This window comes from Pleurodeles waltl, chromosome 1_2 (assembly GCF_031143425.1).
Source record: "Pleurodeles waltl isolate 20211129_DDA chromosome 1_2, aPleWal1.hap1.20221129, whole genome shotgun sequence".
Classification (NCBI taxonomy): Eukaryota; Metazoa; Chordata; class Amphibia; order Caudata; family Salamandridae; genus Pleurodeles; species Pleurodeles waltl.
Window position 1 is genome coordinate 401,406,014 of NC_090437.1, and position 6,000 is coordinate 401,412,013.

The window sequence follows — 6,000 nt, forward strand, 5'->3', positions numbered from 1 at the left end:
TTAGTTTTCAAAGCATATTAAGCAATTTACAGTGAAACAGGATTCTACAATTTTGTTTGGGGCTCTTCAATGATTTCAGCACTATCACCACCCAACAGTTCCCCATATCTCTCCATACCCCTCTCTCACAAGTATTTCATTTGTTTTATGGCACCGCTCAATCAGGTGTAGGATGTCAGAGCACTTTACATCGCAGACAAACACAGAAACAAGGAATCATACGTGTACCTCAGTATATAGGAAATGTTACATACGACAAAGGGGACTACAAGGTGTAGTATTCATGTCATGCATACTGGTAGGAATTTTTTGAGTACTTGGTCTGGAGAAGTACAAAATTAACATTCAGGGTTGGCTTTGCTAATGAGAACATATTTCTACCTAAAGAAACCATTTTTAGTAACATTAGGATAATGAAAGACAGACAAAACATAACTTTCCAACCCATACAATGCAGTTTGCATGCTGCTCTTTGGTGAGACTTAGTAGCTCACTGTGCTAGATTATGATTGTAATTTATGAACTGCACAGTATGAAAAGGGTCTCTGTGACAACATCAGTAAGCCACTGAGCTATGCACATAAAATACTGTTCTTTGATATGCATGGAACACGTCCTTGCAGCAGGCATATTAACTCGCTGTGATACCTTAGAGGAGTCAAAACTCCCAATAGACAAAACTAGATCTCTTTAGCTTGACGCTTTTATTGTTTTCTAAAAGCTACCGGCTATATAAGGTACTCTGCAGCAGGTGCTTTCAGAACTGGTGCACTGCTACAAAAGCGGCCCCCCAGAAACAAAACCAGCCCCCACCCTCCCAGCTGGCTGAGGAGACGCCGATGCCCGGAACGTCCGGGCAAGCCTTGGTAAAGTATGCATTGTATGCACAGGGAGCATGGAGTCAAGTTGCAGATTAACGTGCTTTGGCTTGTGAGTTGCATCCATGTACAACATTAAGTGAAAGTAGAAGACTGGCATGTATTGGCTAGTGAGTTATATGGATATAAAGCATGAATTGTAAGTAGTATATTGGCATGGTTTGTCTAGTGATTTATATGCAAAGGAAATACGGAGTGAAGGTTGCAGATTGGCATGTGAGTTATATGCACAGCAAGCATGGAGTGCAGGTTGCAGTTTGGCATGAGGTAGCCAATGAGTAGCATGCATAGAGAGTATGGAATTGAAGTTGCATATTGAATTGCAGTGGTTAGTGAGTTATATCCACAGGGACATGAAGTGAAAGATGCTTATCGGTATGCTTTGGCGAGTGAGTTATATGCACAGGGACTGAAGACTACAGACTGGGATGCAGGGGCTAGCACATTATATGCTCACTGAGCATGGAGTGGGAGTAGCAGATTGGCACTCATTATCTGGTGACTTATATGCGCAAGGAGCTTGAATTGGAAAGTGCATATTGACATGGATGACTAGTGAACCATATGCACAGGGGGCATTGAGTGAAAGTCGCAGATTGATATGCGTTGGCTAGTGAGTTATGTCCTGTGAGCATTGAGTGTAAGTAACAGGTTGGCATGCATTGGCTAGTGAGTTATATGCCCTGTGAGCATGGAGTGTAAGTAACAGTTTGGCATGCATTGACTACAGAGTTATATATCTCCTGTGAGCATGGAGTGTAAGTAACAGGTTGGCATGCTTTGGTTTGCTGCACAATGAGAGGAGCATAGAATAGGAAGGGATGTTTGGGTAGAAGGGAAGCAACACTGCAGAGTCCCTGTGCACCATTGGAACTGATAGTGAGGAGCATAGATATGGCTTCCTAATCATAAGTGCCTGAGGGACAAGGGCAACAAAATAGACTACTTAACTCTAGCACACTCGCGTCTGTTTCCAGTTTCCAACATCTCTTTATTCTTTTAATGCAGGCTCTGGCCTCTTTAAGAGGCACCACACCACTGACCTTAACAGTCAGTTTACTAAGAGCAGTAGCACACACTTCTTTACTCCATGAAATGTTGAAAGTTAATTATTAGAAGCAAAGTCTGCTCTTTGGCAAGGTACAAACAAAATCAATGCCAAGGAGAGATGAGCCTGGAAAAAAAGCTGAGCTAAAGGTGAGTGGGGCAAGATGTCATACCCTACATCCATCAAAGACTAAAGGGCAGTTTCTACAATTAAATAATTTCTGAATAGACCAAGTTGCATTTTAAATAAGCGGCAGCCCCGAGGTTTGTTTATCTCTACCACGGGACTGATTTTATCTTAACCATCAATCCGTTGTTGAAAGAGGTAGCCTTCGAGAATGCAGGCTTTCTCTGGTCCAAGCGTGCCTGCAGAAGGGTAGATGGGTTTGGTAATGTAGTAGCTGCGTGGTGTGTGGATAAACAGGGATAAGAGGTAAAATGACGTGGGACTGTTCAACAATCGCTGTGGGTGATTTCTACAGTCCCTGTGAATAGAAATTTCAGTTGTGCAGCACTCCTGAAGATGTGGGGACATTCAGGGGTAGAGAAGGCCTAGGATGTGGTGGTGGACAGGCACAAATCAGATGCTTGAATGTCGACTTATTCAGGTCTAAGAGGGGTTGCTCATGCATAGTGTCTCCTAACGCTACACACTTGGAAATCTTAATCTATGCATCATTCCAGGGGCTTTCCAGAACCTGGAGATTCATGCATAATACTGCACTCTTGTGAGTGGCCAGGAATGCACCAACCTTGGAAGAATTTGGGCGTGTAGCAGTTAACTATTGATTGGTAAAGAATTAAATTCAAGCTGCGTCTAAATGGTGCATGCAAGAATCACCTTATATTAAATGTTATAGGAAAGACTAAGGCCTATATTTATACTTTTTAGCACCGCATTTGCGTAATTTTTTTACGCAAAAACGGCGCTAACTTGCAAAATTCAATTGTATTTTGTAAGTCTGTGCCGTTTTTGCGTCAAAAAGCGGCACAAATGGGGTGCTAAAAAAGTATAAATATGGGCCTAGGGGCCTGATTTAGAGTTTGCCGAGTGGGTTACTCTATCACAGATGTGAAGGATATCCTGTCTGGCATATTACGATTCCCATAGAGTATAATGGGATTGTAATACGACGGACAGGATATCCATCATGTTTGTGACGGAGTAAGAGGAGCAGCTCCTCCGCTAAGGCGGAGGAGCGAAGCTCTACTGGATTATAGAAAAAGGAAAAATAAAATGATAATAACGCTATGTTATTATCCTTTTATTTTCCCTGGGAGTAATGTGCAGGGTGGGATGGGGCTGGGCTGGAGGGGGCGGGGGAGTGCTCGATGAGATGTACGTGCACCATAAAGTGCACATGTCTGTTTGGCTGGCCGCGTTGGGCCGGCCAAAGAGACATGCGCCCTTTGCATATTCTCTACCCGGCTGTAAATCACAGCCGAGTGGAGATCATGCACAGGCTACCATGTCCAGTTTGAGCAGCAAAGCAGGCTATTCAAACCAATCACAACGCTGCTGGCATGCTGGTGACAGCAGCATTGTGATTGGCTGGGAGCCTGTGTGCAGCCAGGAAGAGGACGAGAACGGAGGGGAGATGAACGCATTTCCCCAAGATGGTAAGAGTTTTATTATTTATTTATTTATTTTAGCCTCGGCCCATCCCGCCACTGCCGAGTAACCCCACCCGCCAAACTCTAAATTAGGGCCTTCGCTCTTTAATCATTTGTCTCTGATAGATATTGCAGTGAGGAATGTTTGCCCAACTTCACAAACATGAGAAGGACCGAAATTGCAGCTTATCCTCAAATGATGCCCCAAGTGTCAAAATGCTAAGAACAACACAATTAGAACTCTGGAGGGAGTTAAATTGGGATACAAAGAAGAGGTGGCAGCATGGAAGAGAATAAGGAAAAATAGCGAATGGGAGAAACTGAAGAGACAAAATAAATGCTAGGATAAAAAAGCAAGAAGATGCTGTGCAGAGGCAGGTAGTATGATAGCACGTAACTGGGTTATTAAACGTAAAAGGGAGGAAAGGCAGGAGGTAGGGAAGTGGGACCACGGTAGAGAGAGGAGTGCGGAAGAAAGGTGGAGCAGGAAGTAGGTGAGTAAGATGTAGGATTAATGTAGAGTGCGCATGGGATACTGACAAAAGAGGGGGGCTACAATCTGAGAGCGGAATTTTGTGCAGAAAAACAATTTATTTTGAAGAGAAGCTTCAATTCTTTCATGAAGGTCGCTAATGAGGATGTGATGAGTAGGTTCAGTGGAAGATAATTCGAGACCCTCTTCACACTCACAGAAAATAATTGTGCATTCCTTTCTGAAGTAAGAGGGTCCTAAAGAGGTTTTTCTGAAGAGATCTAAGACCACCTAACATATAAGATGGTTGATGCATCATGACAGTGACACAGATCAGCTTACATAATGGATTGCCTTGAGAGGAAATGATTTTTACCCGACCACCGAAAAAACTAAATTTCTAAAGCAACAACAAAACTGTATTAAAGGACGTGGTTTTTCACTACACCATTTGTTTAATTGTCATACAGCCAGCACAAACAGCAAATAATGAAGCAAAAAATACCTTTCAGACCATCAACTCAGTATATAAATGCAAAGAAAATAATGTATAGTCCGTAAAATGCTATGGTCTGATCTAAGACCCTTTAGATAGTAGAGTAAGCCAATACTTGAACAGGGCTCCTCTAAACAAGCTATGGGTGAAGGTAACTGACCCAAAACCATTTTTTGTATGTTATATGTTGTTTGTTGTGTTGTCACAAAGTTGTGGAGCCAAACTTAAGAATAACCTATTTAGAGAGAAAATTATACGTTTTAGATGTTGATTTTCATTGGGTCATTAAAATAACCTCGCAGCCAGGATGTTATTAAATATCAACCTTTCCATTCGACAGCAGAAACAGGTCGTGTCATTTGCCTGGTTGCTGACTATCTATCCTAAGACATGGAATAGTAGTGAAAGCTAACACTTAATTCGCCTTGTTTTGCTTCTGCACGAACGCCCAGTGTGTGTTCGCTGCTTGCTCGCAGCAGCTTGAAGCACCATAATGGCTGAGTAACGCCGGGGATGCTAATGTGTGCATATTTGGACCCTGCCCAACAGTGTTGCCTTTTACTGTGCATATTGCAGACTCAATTCAAACAGTTTTTAAAACACTTAACTTTAGATGTCGAAACTGCAGAAAACAAATATATGCTAAATACCTTCATAGTCACGACGAACACAGTGGGGAATCTTATATATATATATATATATATATATATATATATATATATATATATATATATATATATATGTATGGCATTCGTGTGCTATACATTTTTGAAAATACTACGTGCTATGTTTATATTCCACGGGAGCTTCTACAGAATATTAGGTTTAAATGTAAACCTCCACAAAAACTAGCACATATTATATTAAACGGAACTCATACTATTGTTATAAAACCAATAATTGAAGTATTGATCTTCAAAGTATTCAAATATAACACCTCACCGTGTGTAATAGTTTTCTACTGCCACATTTAATATTTTACAATTTATGCCAGAAAATAGGTGAATCTTACATGTAGATGATTCAGCTATAGTATGCTATACTACCCTTTTCTAATGCGGCTACAAAATGCAGTAATTATCACCCACAGCTGTAAAAATACGTATTTTATGAAATTATATTATTAGTTCTGCTCATGCTGCCTGTTCTCTTTCCACCGCAGTGCTACTTACTCAGGACCTGCTCTGTCGCTGTGCGCCCAGCAGTGTGACAATCTACCGATGTCGAAGTTCAGAGATAAAAACCGATTACTTCATCCGAGTTGTGCAATAAAGAAAGGCCAAACCAACGTAGAAAGCAGCCTAAGACAAGCTGTATTCCGCAAAGCATTTAGAGGCGGTAATAAATGTAGTCTGACAGTGAAATACTAAACCGATTATGATAATTGTATTATTAACAAATACAAAGGAATACATAACAATTGTAGTACTGACACTAATAACTAATAATACTGGCAATATTAACCCCTTAGCTGCCAGGCCTTTTCCCCCTCA

At 41.3% G+C, this 6,000-nt stretch overlaps 1 protein-coding gene across 1 annotated transcript in view; it reads right to left on the reverse strand.

Annotated features, from left to right (window-relative positions):
- Positions 1-5,702, reverse strand: part of LOC138300554 (acyl-coenzyme A amino acid N-acyltransferase 1-like) — a 186,062-nt gene extending 180,360 nt beyond the window's left edge. The window contains exon 1 of the mRNA XM_069240090.1: positions 5,680-5,702. The gene's annotated coding sequence lies outside the window, so the exon portion shown is untranslated. The remainder of the gene's footprint in view (positions 1-5,679) is intronic.
- Positions 5,703-6,000: the final 298 nt, after the last annotated feature.